Source organism: Gorilla gorilla, chromosome 9 (genome assembly GCF_029281585.2).
Source record: "Gorilla gorilla gorilla isolate KB3781 chromosome 9, NHGRI_mGorGor1-v2.1_pri, whole genome shotgun sequence".
NCBI lineage: Eukaryota > Metazoa > Chordata > Mammalia > Primates > Hominidae > Gorilla > Gorilla gorilla.
In genome coordinates, this window is record NC_073233.2 from 61,956,212 (window position 1) to 61,972,675 (window position 16,464).

General features: G+C 36.5%; 1 pseudogene; it reads left to right on the forward strand.

Moving 5' to 3' along the window:
* The first annotated feature begins 491 nt into the window (after window positions 1-491).
* LOC109023089 (tripartite motif-containing protein 51-like) lies at window positions 492-6,697 on the forward strand (annotated as a pseudogene).
* The last annotated feature ends 9,767 nt before the right edge of the window (window positions 6,698-16,464 follow it).

Sequence of the window (16,464 nt, forward strand, 5' to 3'; positions counted from 1 at the left end):
TCTGGGATTGTTTTTGTTTTAAAGAGTCGGCTTCTGGGTCCCTCTCTCTAAACATATGTCATAGCGCCCTCTGACCATCTTCTCATGTTTTGTTACCCAATGTAGGTTTTCTACTCCTCTCCCATAGTCATTCAGTAGTTATTTGAAAGAGAAATAGGGACAAGCATGTTTTATTCTAGACCGCTTAAGATTAAAACCCGAGTTTCATATCGACATCCAGGGAATAGGTTTTTGAACAGATTTGCATTATGTTATGGGCAGGAACTAGGAGTAGAAGAGGTTGTGAGTCATCTAGTCAGCAGTGTCTGCTATAAAGCCTAAAGACTCTCTTTGTGTGTGAATTTTTCATTTTTGTTACAGAGGAAATAGTTTGTTCCGCTTTAATGAGCACTGTCAAGAAGAAAATATAGCCATCACATATCGCCACATGTTCACAGGTTTTCACCAACCCAGACCCCAAAATGACATGCTGCTCTTTCTTCTTCAGAAATATGAATTCTGGAATCTTGCAAGTCTTCCAGAGGGAAATCACCTGTCCCATCTGCATCAACTAATTCATAGACCCCGTCACCATAGAGCGTGGGCACAGCTTTTGCTGGCCCTGTTTCTACCTCAACTGGCAAGACATCACGGTTTTTCCTCAGTGCTCTATATGCAAGAAGATAACATGGCAGGGAATCCTCGAAACTAACATTTGTTTGAAGAACCTGGCTTCCACTGCCAGAAAAGCCAGCATCGGGAAATTCTTTAGCTCTGAGGAGCAAATATGTGGGACACACAGAGAGACAAAGAAGATGTTCTGTGAAGTGGACAAGAGCTTGCTCTGTTTGCTGTTCTCCAACTCTCAGGAGCACCGGAATCACAGACACTGTCCCATTGAGTGGGCTGCTGAGGAACACCAGGTAAGTGATGGCTCTGAAGACGTATTTCTATACAGGACACATGAAAATCTTGTAAGTCTGTTTCCTTGCAGATTGGATGATACCATCTCTGTGTCCCCTTAAGCATGTCTGTTATAAGCTTCCTTGACTTCACACCTCTCAGATTTGACAAACATGAGGAGAAACAAAGCAAACTCTCTTTTCTGTGGGCTAATTTGTCTCTCATTTTGGGTCCTTCGTATATCAGAGTGTGAATGATACTTTATTGTCTTCACTTGTGCTTCAATTCATGGCTCTTTTGCAGGAGGAGCTCATTAAAAAAAATGCAGTCTTTATGGGAAAAAGCTTGTGAAAATCACGGAAACCTGAACATGGAAACAAGCAGAATCAGATGCTAGAAGGTTAGTACCATATTACTCTACCTTCTCCGGGAACTTATAGTGAACAAATGGGTGACTCTTAAAATAGGAACTTGATCTCAACCCATAATGTTTCTGGAATTCAATAAACAAGGAAAAAACACTTGAGAAAAAACACCCTAATTCTTTATATAAGTTAGTGTGACTCTTTGGTAGGATTTCTAATAAGACCACAGATGTTACCCAAGCATGCTCATCTGTTTCCTTACACACCTATAGCAATACCCCAACAAATACAACAAACTTGGCCATTTCACACTGTTTCCAATAGGCTGCCTGGATAAATTCTGGACACAAGAGTTGTCAGTCATGGAAATTTCAGGTGACCCTTCTAAGGCTGAGTCAGTATGAATTTGAATCCTGGTGGGCAAGTATATTGAAATGTGAGCTAAATTTCAGGCAGAAGGAGCAAGAGTGCAAACTTAGGGAAAGCATGAAATTAAATATCAGAACTAATTAATATTGAATAAGTCATAACACATAATGGGAAAAGTGGCGAGAAATGTAGACTTGTGTCTTGATGAAGACAGAAATATGTGAGAAATATGGGAACTAGTATTTAATATAATGAGAACTCTAAGGACTTGAGAAGAATTCTAGAAATGATTTTCTCTTTGTGGATGTTTATATTGAGGGTATGATATCTAATATTAATTCATTAATTTAGTCTAATATTAATTCATTGAAAGATATTTTATGAGTACCTAGTCTATGTAAAATATCAACTTAGAAAATTAAGGAGTAAAGAAGAAAGAAAACACACAAATCTTTCCATGGAAATGAGAAAAGCAAATGGTCACCATGCAGATACGTGAAGTACATGATGTGTTAGAGTGTAGTAGTGTCTTTGGAGAATAATCAAGCAGGAAAGTAGAAAAGGAGCACAGAGGCCAGGGACTGGGGATGAGGGTTTGAATTTTAAATAGGGTGGTCAGAAAAAAGGCTCATGGAAAAATTCACACTGAAACAAAATCTTGATCAGTAGGAAATATGTATATCCTCCTGTTTGCCTTCCTCTTCCTCATAAATATATGAATATATATGTGTATCTGGGTGTTGGTATTTATATATATGAATATATATGAGGAATATATATATACACACACATAGATACATGAATATATTCCTCATATATCCATACATACCTATATTTGAGAAATATATATATGAGTAAATATATGAGAAATATATATATATATGAAAATAATTCTAGGTATAGAAAACAGCATGTGCAGTAATATTTAATTTGCATTTATTTCAGGGTTTGAGGAACCACAGAGAAGTCCATGTTGCCGATTAGGGTGAGTTTGGAAGAGAATAAATGAAACCTTATTAGAATATGTTATGCTGGGTGAAATGCATTGAGTTGACAATGCTAGTCTGGGTAATGTCATCATTTGTGATATAATGGTTTTACATAACTTGCCCCAATTATCCAAAATAGAAATAATGGTTTCTTACCTAGTCAATATAACTCGATAGCTTGATTCTTAAGCAAGAACTGTGTTTTCTTTCTATAAATGTGGTGTGGAAGAGAGAAATCCATTTTTATATAACTATCTTAGAAAACATTTTATCATTAATCAAGTAAATGTAACCGGGCAGAAACAACTATGTTGATATTAGTACAGAAATAAAAGGAAAGGAATAAAATTTTGTGGAATCTGAGAATTGACAAGATTGAGGATTAAAATATTGGGTGTTCAGAATGCTAAGAGGAATCAGTGAAATTCAAGAGAAGATGGATAAAACATTTCTATTTTGACTAATTGTCACCGCAGGATTATGTGAGTTTAAGGATAGAAGCAATCAGAGCTGAATATCAGAAGATTTCTCTGTGAAGAAGAGCAACATCACTTGGAGAGGCTGCGAAAGGAGGGCGAGGACATTTTTCAGCAACTCAATGAAAGCAAAGCCAGAATGGAACATTCCAGGGAGCTTTTAAGAGGAATGTATGAGGATCTGAAGCAAATGTGCCATAAAGCAGATGTGGAGCTACTCCAGGTATGGACTGACCATGGGGTATCATGATGCTGAAGATTCACTTGCATGGGTGTTTTTCCTCTCTCCTGAAATCCGTCTCCCCCTTTACTTCCATGATTTGTTTCCAAAAACACGATTCGATAACTAATGCTACTTGGTAGGGAGGGTATAGCCTCTCCTAGTGATTCTACCAGACCGAAGGTCCCTCCTACTTTATCCACCAGCAACAAATCTTTGTGGAATGGCCAAGGCAACAGACAGCCCCAAGAAATATTTCCCATCAAAAGTCAGTGATATATTTAGGATTTTTGAAAGTGGATAAAATGAGAAGTGATTCATTGGCATTTAGGCTAATTTGGAGACATGGCATGATGGAGAAGTTGGGGAATCTAGGATCACACTAATATTTTGGGGTCCACTCATTTTGGTAACAGGGCTTAGGGTAGATGACTGAGTAGCTTCTTTATGGTTACAGCAGAACATGGACTCTGTGGGCCTCCTCTCCCTTCACTTGTAAAGAGAATGTCTTCAAGACTTAGACTTTATCAGGACATTAATTCATGACATATGATAGACTGGGATTGTCATGAGAAAAGAAACAGAAAATGCTTTCCAGGAGGGAACATTGTAGGAAAATAATATCTTCAGAAACTATCTCCATATCGCACAATGAACTTAGTTGAAGATGCATCTTGTGGAAAGCACTAAGCCTTTCTATTTTTTTTTTTTTTACAGTCTTTTGGAGACATATTACAAAGTTGAGTACATACCAAGATTTTAGCAGATTCTTTCAGTTTCCACAAATATCAAGCAGGAACTTTGATATTGAAGGTATAATTGATTCAGGTATTGATACTACCTTGTGCTGGTCATACTTTCTTCATCCCCCACCCCATTTAGTCATCTATTTTGTTGCCATACTCAGTGATTTTATTAAGCAGTTCAGTTCAATGAAAGTTCTGCAAAACCAAAAATAAATAAATAAATAAATAAACAAATAAATAAATAATTAAATAGAAAAGAAAGAGAACAAAAAATAAATAAATGAAAGAAAATAAAGGAAGTGAACATCTCTAGTTCTAATTTCCTTTTTATTGCTGAAAAGGCTTCATATTTGAAACAGAAAATACTACATTTGCTACATGGCTACAAAGTCAACCAGGGGAAGCCAGAGAGAAAAGGGGAAAGTATTTTAGCAGTGAAAAGTGTTGATGATTTCTAGTTTATATTTAAGTATATAATTCTGAAAAATAGATGAAACAAACTATTTGGAATGTTTGAGCTGCGTAGGTCTCCAGAGAACCTCAACTACAAAAGGCATATCTCTGTGCCTGGAGCACGTTTCAACACCCTGGCCTTGAGAAGGAAGCAACAGATGCAGCAGTCTTAAAAATAACCCCACTTTTCCAGATAGTGATTTCAGGAATTTCTCGTGAGGTCTGGAACCCAGAATTTCACTTTTGAATATTCTCCTAGTCTTAAGACTAAAGATCCTTACTAATTTGGAGCAATACGAAGAAAGGTCCAAATGAATTCTCAGTCAGAGAGACTTTTCCATCGTGCTTGAAAATCAGGAACTGTGAATAAGAATGAATTTGAAAAAGAAAATGATAATTTTGGAATTAGCAAATGTGTGGGTTAAAGGGATTCTCATGAAATGTCTTTTAAATAAAGGTGGTGATTTTTATGTATTTTTTTGGCTGTAGATGTGGTAACTCTATCTTTCTCCTTGCAGGTATGAGTCCCTGCTGCTGCAAGTGTCTGAGCCTGTGAATCCAGAGTTCAGTGCAGGGCCCATCACTGGACTGATGGACAGGCTCAAGGGATTCAGAGGTGAGTGTCAGCCCATTGGCAGAATTCCCACAGTGTATTACTTCTTGTTAGAATCATGGGGGTAATATTTTACCCTTCATCAAATCTTTATTTCATTTCAGCAGGAAGTGAGCCATATGATGATGCAACCCTTTTATATCTGTGTTTCTATTCATAGTCCAATTTATAACACGAAGAGTAAAACATAGTGAAAACCAAATATATTCTGGGCTCACATATATAGAGTTATATATTGGGTAAATGGAATGACATAATAAATAAAAAATTGAATAAATGGAACAATGCTCAGAAGGAAGCGTAATAATCCAAGGTTACATAAAAATTTTATATTGCTTTACTGTATTTCATTTGAATTGTTAAAAACATTTCATTGGGGAATAGAGTTCACTGCAGTTTGTTGGAGTATTTATATTTTCTTACAATAAATATATATTATTGACGTAATGTAAAATAAAAAGAAAGAAGAAAATATTTTGTAAATAGGAAGTAAAAACAGAAATGATAATTTCAGTTTAGTTACAACATGAAGAGATACGTGTAAAATCTAAAATTCAGTTTCAGTCTAGAGCTAGCAGGGATGTCTGCAGAATGACTAGTGAAAGATTTTGCAAAAATCTGCCTTAAGTTACCACTTATAATTTGAACATATGGACTTTTATCCAGTTATCTAGAGCAGTGCTTGAGTAAGCTAAAATCTTCCCATTCTTGCCAAAATTATATCACTAGTATTTAAGAACAAGAAATATTTTAATAATAATGACCTTGATAGCTAAAGGGCATTCAGGGCATATAATATTTCACTTTTACATTGGAGATTGGATTAAAACAGGCTGGTCTTATATTCAACTCTCAGTTTTTAAGTTTTCAATAAATTTTCGATGTCTGTTTTTAGGGTTTAGTTTTTCCTATAGAGAATATTAATCATCCTTATACTTTCTTAAATGTTGTAATCAAAATTCTCCTGTCCTTGTAACTTCAAATTTCTTGGTAAAGCAAATTCTTGGTAGGACAACTTTTCCCTCAAGAATTCTTATTTCTATTAATTACATGTATCTATACTTTTTAAAAATTATTTTTGCAGTTGGTATTACTCTGCAGCATGCAAGAGCCAATAGCCATATCTTCCTGCATGGAGATTTGAGAAGCATGAATGTTGGATGTGACCCTCAAGATGATCCCCATATCACTGCAAAATCTGAATGTTTCCTTCTATGGGGGACTCAGGCTTTCACATCTGGCAAATATTATTGGGAGGTTCACGTGGGGGACCCTTGGAATTGGGCTTTTGGTGTCTGTAACAATTATTGGAAAGAGAAGAGACAGAATGACAAAACATATGGAGAGGAGGGAATCTTTCTTCTTGGATGTGTTAAGGAGGACACTCACTGCAGTCTCTTTACCACCTCCCCACTTGTGGTGCAATATGTTCCAAGACCTACCAGCAGAGTGGGATTATTTCTGGATTGTGAAGGTAGGACCATGAGCTTTGTTGATGTTGATCAAATTTCCCTGATATACACCATCCCTAATTGCTCCTTCTCACCTCCTGTCTGGCCTATCTTTTGCTGTAGTCACTTCTGACCAGAGAAAAGTCAGAAATGTGTCTATATGCTCTGAGAACCTGTTTATTCCAGAAAGCCCTCTTTTTTGCACCTCATCAAACAGGACAAATAAGTTATATTTAATGTCTTTAGTTACATTCTAATGTCATCAAAACTCATTTATAGTGTTCTATTAAATATGGTGAAAACACTAAAACCATGTGTATTGGTTCCTTTTTTAATCATTTTTGGAAAATCATTACCCATGATGTATGGCATAGAATATATTCTCTGCTTTTAAGTTATTTCTGAATGTCACAAAGTAAAATAATAGATGACAGAGTTGTCTAAATGAAATTAAAATCAATGGAAGAAAGTAGGTATCTTGGGCTTCATGAAAAAACTTCGAGTAAAAAGACTCAATGGTAACCTGGAAATATTTTATTTCTCTTCATCTAACAATATTATACTTATCCATGTGTTTTATTTATGAATCTATACTTTGAGGTAATCTTATTTGACCTCCTGTGCTGGGCTTATCTTTGTAAATCTCATCTTATATACAAATGCTCATGCATTATTAGAGTGCTGTTCCACAGTGAAATTTACAAGGGGATCAGGACAATGCTGGATCAATTAAATATTCAAATGGACATAACTGAATACTGACCACTACCTCAAACCATACACAGTGCATTTCCACATGGATTCATGTTCTGAAGGTGAAGGGAACACAATAAAATATTCTCACACAGAAAGATTTCCTAACCAGGACAAAAAAGGAACAATTAAGAAGAAAAATTTAGTTTATATCAAAAATGATGACTTCTGTGTTTCAAAATATACCATTCAAGAATTAAAATGCAAACCGAGAGTGGAGAAAAATATTTATCCCAACATACATGCAATAAAATATAATACATGTGATTAATGAATGTAATAAATAAAAGAAAATGAACCCAATATAAAATTGGGAAAATATTTGAACAGGCACTTCATAAAATTGGAGGCATAAATATCTGGACAAATATGAAAAAGGGATTACTTTAGTTAGTAATAAGAATAATAAAAATTAATCCATAAGTTGAACTACAGGCCTCCATAAAAATTAGCAAAATTTAAAGACGCATAATATTGTGTGCTGTGAAAGATAAAGAAACAATGAAAGTTATTCATGGCAAGAGGGATGTAAACTTAAATAGTTTTTGGCAAACTGGCTGTAAGCATTCCTTATGGGCTAGATATTCTAATTCTAATATATATTCCACAGATTGCCTATGTGTATTTCAAGATAAACACAATGTTGATCATTGCAACAATTTCTATAGTAGCTCCAAATTGGAGACAAAATAAATATTCATCAACAGTAGAATTGCTAAATAAATTGTGATCTCATCATACAAAAGAATTCTACAAAACAAACACTGAAATGCAACAAATTAATGAATCTCAAAGAGAAGTTTAAGAAGAATTGAAACACACAAATGTTATATTACAGTGTTTTATTTAGATAAATTGTGAACTCCATTAATTGATACTAGAAGTTAGAATATTGAATAATGTTTTGGAAGGTAATGATTAGGAAACTTAAAAATTAACCAGGATAAGATACAGGAAGCACCGAAATCAAGGAGAGAAACGATAGGTATTTTTCATGCAGAAGAGAATTATATACATATATTAAATATTTTAACATATAAAATAAGCTTGAAATAAATGAATTTGATGTTTTGCCTAATTTTTCAAATGCATATGTATATAATTTCTGATAATTTAACATCAACATTAAGACATAAAACATTTTTATTATACTTTAAGTTGTGGGGTACATATGCAGAACATTCAGGTTTGTTACATAGGTAAACATGTGCCATGTTTGCTGTACCCATCAACCCATCAACTACATTAGGTAGCTATCCCAGTGATATCCCTCCCTGGGCCCCCAACCCCTGACAGGCCCCAGTGTGTGATGTTCCCCTCCCTGTGTACGTGTGTTCTCATTGTTCAACTCCCACTTATAGGTGAGAACATGCGGTGTTTGGTTTTCTGTTGTTGTGTTAGTTTGCTGAGAACGATGTTTTCCAGCTTCATCCATGTCCCTGCAAAGGACATGAACTCATCCTTGTTATGGCTACATAGTATTCCATGGTGTATACGTGCCACATACATTTGTTTTACAGTCTGTGAAGAGATTCAGAGAATATCACATTTTAAGTCCTGTATTTACCTCCCAGTCTCCCCCGTGTAACAGAACTTAAAACTACAAAGGGAAATAGAAGCAATGCCATTGCCCTTGGGATGCTGGTAAAACTAATTGAACTTTGCAAAGGGGAAAAGAAAAAATAGGAAAAAAAATATGTGGAGGATTTAGACCTACACCTGAAGGTTGGACAGGATCATTAAGAAGGTTCCAACCATGAAGACCAGAAACAGTGTCAACCTGTGACTGAGCTTCATCAGAATGACAGAGAATCCTTCTCCATCCTCATTGCCACCCCCAACTAGGCAAAAAATTGTTGAGTAACAGGTCAAAGCAGTGCCTTCTGGGGGACTGAGTGGAATCTGGAGGAAAACTTAAAGTTGAGGGTACAGCAGTTACTGAGAAAAGCTGCTGAAGCAGTCCAATCCAAAACACAAAGTAATGCTAGATGAGCAGGAAACCTATGGTTCACTGGAATTAACTCTAAGAAGAACAAGTCTCAAAACCAAATCAACTCCTGACTAGATTGATTCAACCTTCTCCCTCAAAACACACACCTACAGCCTAGTAAGAGGGAACACATGTGGGTTTTGCTTTCTATATTAGCCTACTCTACATAGTTCACTTTTTGAGTAAAACTTACCGACATATATAGAAACAGAAAAGATACATAAAGGAAACACTGTTAAGAGAAAAAGCAATTAATAAAGCCAGATTCAAATGTGGCAGAGGTGTTGGAATTATCTTTCAAGTAGATCTCATGGGTACTGTTCTAGAAGCCCTTAGTAGGGTATAAAGCCCCTTTTTTTAAGATTATACTTATGTGACAAGATCATCCTTTTATCCTCTTATATAAAAGATATTTCCAATCCACATTCATCTCCATATTGGCAGTCACATTTTTTGACACTTTACAAATATTAGTCCACTGCCTTATACTTACATTTATGATTATGAAGCAGTCTGTTGTCATTCTATTAAGTGTTCCCTCAAAATGAAACAGTTTATTTTGGCTGCTCTTAAGCGATTCTTCATCTTTGGTGGTAGTTTCAAGCTTAAACACATCCTAATGGATCGGCCAACAAAGACAGAGAAATACTAAAAATCAGCCAAAATATATTGTTTTACACATTCAAAACAAAGTAAATTTGTGTTTCACACATCCGAAATGGGGACTGTTTGGCTTTCTGAATTCAATTCATTTGTTTACTCTGGAAAAATTGTCAAACATTATACCCTCGAATATGTACTCTCCTCATCTTCTCTACTTAGCTCTACTGTGTGCTACAGCCAATCGCACATTATGCTGTTTACAAAGGACATACATGATACCCTTATCCTCCTTATGTCACTATCACTCTCCTAGTTTACCTCATTTGTCCATCTGTGAAGCCCTCATGACATATCTTTTTATCTATTATCCAATTCACACTTTCTGCAGCTTCATTTAACTTGCTAAAGTCTTCACTAAACAGTAAATTTTACTTATTTCACTTTATACCAATATAAATTCTAATTTTTATTCTTAAATGAGGGCCAAATGTGAAAAAATCGTGTATATATTATATATATTTACATATGTATGTGTTATATAGACATACACAAAATTGTTATTGGTAATAGCAGTTTTCATAAGAGTCTATAACTACTGAAGATTTTATTTTTCCTTAAAGATATAATATTTCCTTAAAGATATTCTGTTTCTTAATTTATAATAAAGATAATTCTTATGCTTTTATCAAAAACAGAAATTAATAGGCTGGGTGCAGTGGCTCACATCTGTAATTTTGGCTCTTTGAGAAAATGAGGCAAAAGGATCACTTGAGCCCTAGCAGTTTAAGGCTGCTGTGAGCTGTGATTGCACCACCGCACTCCAGCCTGGGCTACAGAACCAGAATATATATATATATATGTGTGTGTGTGTGTGTGTGTGTGTGTATATATACAATATATATAAAATACATATAATATATACAATATATATTATATATGTATAAAAATATATATAATGAAATATATATTATATATATATAAATTGACAGTAATACATTAAAACCTGAAATCAAGCTTCAAAAGCAACAGCAAAGTGCATTTCCAGTCTAGTTCAGTGACTATTAGAATTAAAGCCAACTTCAGGCAAAACATTTCCAAAAACATAAGAAAAAAAAAAACAAAAAGAAAAAGGAGAAAAAATATTCCAGACATTTGAAGACATTTTTTAAAATCATAGATTGATGGTATCCTCTTTCTCATCTTTTGGTGAGTAAAATATCAAAGTACTCCAAAAATTATCTACAAATTTTGTATTTGAGGGTTCATTTGTTCTAAACTCAGTGGTTCTTGATGAGAGGAAGTTTAAAGTTTGTTTATGGAGATTAGCCAAATTGTTGAATCAATCATTTCCTCTCTTCTGGTGAAACATAATCAAGAATCCTAATGGCTATCCCAAACTCCAAGAAATGTACAGTCTTCGTGAAATGGCTGTGATTTTTCAGAGATTCAATATAAAGAGGAACAAGGAGCCAAGCTCATTCTTCTCTGGGACACACAGAATGGCTTTGGAACTGGCTGCGAAGATGTCCGAAAGCTACTACCACTATATGGTGAGGCCCTGATCCCTGATCAGACTTTATAGTATTACTTCTACAGAAAGTTTCAGTGAGACCATAAGTATATTTCTAGGGTGAGAACACAGCTAACAGAGGAGGAGTTCCTGCTACTTTTCCAATCCAAAACAGACTGCCCTATGTTTAATTTTTCAACAAACTGAGCTTTTTTCTGTAAGTGATGTCATTTGCTTACTTAGTAAAAATGTTTTTACTCTTATTTTGTCATCTTGTCTTCCTACATACTTGTGAAATACAGTGAAGATTAATTTTACTTGTATCATTTATGTATTCCTTAGTTGTTCCTATGTATTGTAAGAACACAGAAAATAGTTTTCAGATAACTTGCATATTCCATATTTGTTGTATATCCTAAATTTTACTGAGAATATTTTATTTTATATATTGTACATAAATGTAATACCCTCTGTTCTAAAGTTGGCACAATATTCTATAATATACAACTTAGGTAGTGTGTTGAATAATTTGAGGATAATATTGTTTTAGAGTATACTAAACGTCTCTTCAGCATTTCTGGGTGAAATCTGATCAAATCTCACAATGTTCAGTAAATAAATAATGGTTATTTAGAAATTATTTTGCAGTGGTGGATTGTGATTGAGATTTTTTGAAATACATTAAGGGAGAAAATTATGACATCTAAATGAAACAATGAGAGTAAAATTGCAGTTAAATACCATTTCCTAAAACAATCACTTTTTTCTTTTGTACTAAATCAATCTTTTCTAAACCAATCACAATGAGCATTAAGAATGGTTTTCAGACTATTCAGGACCCATCATCTAATGGTATAAATTGGTCCTAATTTCATACGCTTAAACCTGAAGCTTTTTGGAGTAAAGTCAAAACTCAACAAAACTGAGGTTTCTTTTCCTTTCTTTCTCTTTCTTTCTTTCTTTCTTTCTTTCTTTCTTTCTTTCTTTCTTTCTTTCTTTCTTTCTTCCTTTCGTTCTTTCTTTCTTTCATTCTTTCTTTCGTTCTTTCTTCTTGCTTTATTGCCCAGGCTGAAGAGCAGTGGCTCAATCTCAGCTGACTGCAACTTCAGGATTCAAGCGATTCTCCTGCCCAGTCTCCTAAGATTCTGGGATTACAGGTATGTGCCACCACTCCTGGCTGATTTTTGTGTTTTTAGTAGAGGCAGGGTTTCCCCATATTGGCCAGGCTGGTCTCCAACCTGATCTACTAGGCTTCGCATCCCAAAGTGCTGGGATTACAGGTGTGAGCCATCACACCTGGCCTCTGTGAGGTTCATTTTTCTATGCAAAAGAAAATGGTAGGATGTACTGCCCTGTGAGTTGTGCATGAACCCAACAATTTTACCTACAGATCCAGGAGCTCTCTTTGTGCCTCAGGTTCTATTTTTGTCTTACACAAAATAAACCTGTTCTACTCTAGACAGAAGTTTATCACTGAGTCACAACCTGAGTCAAATTTTGCTTTGGTCTTTGTTTCTCCAAGGCATAAGATGAAGTTTTAATCATACATTTCCTAATTTCCTTCCTTCAGGAAAATGGTCTGAGACATCACACAAGCCTTCCAGAAAGAACCCATCTGCCTCTTCTGTCTGAACTAACTCGTAGACCCCATCACCACAGGCTGCGGCCCCAGCTTCTGTAGGCCCTGTCTCTGCCTTTCCTGGGAAGAAGCCAAAATTCCTACCTGCTGCCCACATGCGGGGAACCGTCACAGCAGGAGGACATCAAAACCAATATTCTTCTGAAGAATCCAGTGTGCATTGCCAGAAAAGCCAGTCTCTGGCAATTCCTGAGCTCTAATGAATAAATGTGTGGGATCCACAGGGAGAAAAAAAGATATTTGGAGCGGTGGATAAGAGCCTGCTTCATTTGCTGTTCTGGAACACTCAGGAGCACAGGGCTTACAGACACTGTGAGGGGCAACTAAGGAACACTGGGTAAGTGATGGCTCTGAAAGCATTTTGAAAGCTGGAGGATGGCTCAGGTAAAGAGATTGGGGGAAGATGAAGAGCATGAGGATTATTCTGTTCTGTACTGGATGTCATGTAGTGCCTAGGTATCAATGATAGAAATTTAAATGGAATCTGTGAGAATACCTTCCTTCCTGGAACTTGCATTTCACTGAGGGAGTGATGAAGCTAATAATCACTATAATAATTTGACTGTTTAGTTTAATGTTCAAGGCAATGTAAAGAGCTCAATATCAGAAAGAGTTTCTGGCTATCTAAACTGCAAGTTCAAAAGCCTTCTATATAAGAAACCTATTTACCAACACTGGAAATAATAGAATAAAATATGCTAGAATTAGCAAGGCACGGTGTCAGTAGATTCCAATTCTGATGCAAGATGCCACATTATCTGTAAATTAGCCCTGCTTATGATTTTCCTATTAAACTGGTTGCGTTCCATGTCGTGGTTCTACAGTCTGAGATCTTCCCAAATCTCTTTCATACCTCTTCCCTTGATTTCTTTATCAATGGGGGTCTGATACCCAAAGCGATTTGTTTCTCTGATGTTCAAATTCATAGTTCTTTTATAGGAGACGATAATGAAGCAAATGAGATCTTTTTGGGCAAAAATTCAAGAAAACCAAAGAAAGTTAAATGAGGAGAGCAGGAAAACCAACCAGCGGATTGTAAGTATTAGGCCTTTTCCCTCAGATTCAGCCTCAGACAGACATGCTACAAATGTATCCACTTACCACTTGAGTGGAAATCATCTTGGTTAGGATTTGAGGAAGGTTTTTTCTCATGGCTTCCAATCCTCAGGGTACAATGCAGCATTGATTACTGCTCAGAGAGAGTGGTCAGGCTATGGAGTAGGGAGGTTTGGTACTAAAGACTTACTGAAAAACTTAATACTGCAAAAAATTATCTGCGAATCACCATAAATTCCAATGACTCTCATGTAGGTTGTCCGATATCAAAGGGTGTATTTTGAAGAAATGATGAATAATAACCTTTCTTCGGGTGTTTTAGGAAGTCGTATAATGAATAAAAGAGGTTTAAGAAAAGAATGAAATTGGCTTCTAGTATTGTTAAGAAACAATAAAAATAAATGAAAGAGAGGGAGGAATGATTGATTTCATGGTTCTGAGAAGTGGGAAGACATGAGTTTATGTATATAGCTTATCGGTAGGATACATCAGTCAGTCTAGGCTCAGTGGCTCAAGTTCATAATCCCTATGATTTGGGACTGCTACATCAGGAAAGGGTTTTAAAGATGAACTTCTCTTGAATGATTATTTGTTTTTAAATCCTGTGATGAAATATTTGGTATTAGAAAGCTCAATTGTATTTTCCTCTTTAAAGGAGTGAGTCAGAGCAGTGGCACATGCCCCAGTGTGTGAGCTCAGAGCTCAGTGCTCAACCCATCACTGGACTAATGGACAGATTTCATGACCTCCAAGTGAGTGTCAACCTGCTGAAGTGATGACCACACAGTGCCCTTCAGGCATGGCTTTCTTTCTTTCTTTCTCTTTTCTTTTCTTTTCCTTTTCTTTTCTTTTCTTTTCTTTTCTTTTCTTTTCTTTTCTTTCCTTCCTTCCTTCCTTCCTTCCTTCCTTCCTTCCTTCCTTCCTTCCTTCGTCCGTCCGTCTTTCTTTCTTTCTTTCTTTCTTTCTTTCTTTCTTTCTTTCTTTCTTTCTTTCTTTCTTTCTCTCTCTCTCTCTCTCTCCCCCCACCCTCTCTGCTCCCTCTCTCTCTCTCTCTCTCTCTCCCTCCCTCCCTCTCTCTCTCTTTCACCAATGCTGGAGGGCAATGGTGCAATCTTGGCTCACTGCAACCTCCACCTCCCAGGTTCAAGCGATTCTCCTGTCTCAGCCACCCAAGTAGCTGGAATAACAGGCACCCACCATCATGCCCAGCTCATTTTTATTTATTTATTTATTTTTATTTTGTAGAGCTGGGGTTTCGCCATGTTGTCCAGGTTGGTCTTGAACTCCTGACCTCAGGTGATCTGCCCATCGTGGCCTCCCAAAGTGCTGGGGTTACAGGCATGAGCCGCCACTCTTGGCCTCAGGCATGGTTTTACTACAGGCAATTTTTTGTTCTTTATTAATCTTTCATCTAATAAAAGGGAACAGAATGTAAATAGCATTTATAAGCATACTTAGTAATACAGTTCTTATGATCATATGGAAAAAATAAATGAAAGCTGGCATAATGGTAAACGTCATTCAGTTTCCTCTTGAGTCTGGGCCTTTTGGGTCTGGGTCCCTCTGTGCAGCCAAGGCAGGTCAGATGGAGACAGATGGTTCAGACCTGGCCAAATGGGTTCTACACGAGCCTTCTGGGTCAACACTGCCTTTCAATAAAGACCTGGGCTGTGATGACTCCAGCCGTGTTCTCCACCACAGTGGGCGGAGTGCTCATAGTGGGTCCTTGGGCCATGGGAGACCCCATTATATACATTGAACAACATGCCATCAAAGCATTTCCCATCTGACACTGCCCAGGGCCCATAACAAGCTACAGCAGCATCATAACCTTTGCCAGCACGAAGCCCAGTGTCCTTTCAGTTTGTCCGTGTGTATGAGTAAACACACTTACACTCACCTGTGCATACCCTCACACCATAGTGTACACTGTCCACTGTGGCACTTCCTGCTACTGAGGGCCGTGCCTTTTATCAAATCTTATTTCAAGCTGGCTCAGCATGAGGAAATTGTGTATGCAACACTGACTTTCAACTGAGTCACTCAAAAATTAGTAGAATCATTTCAGGTAGTGTGTGTTTTTCTTTTTCCTGCTTTCAAAAACAACCTCCAGAGGAGTTTTTTTAGCCACTTATTTAAAATGTTAATGAAGGAACCTGTGAGTGCAGGGGCACTGAAACGAGCAGTTGATTTAAGTCATTCCAACGCATAAGCAAGTTGCAAATGCACTGACAGGTGAGGAGGGGAAGATGCAAAGAGTGCCTTGGGCGTGGGAAGGATGTTTCTAATGATTGAGGAGAGTTCTTTGATTTCTGTGATTCCAGGCTGTCAGCTCCTGTGCTTTAAAAT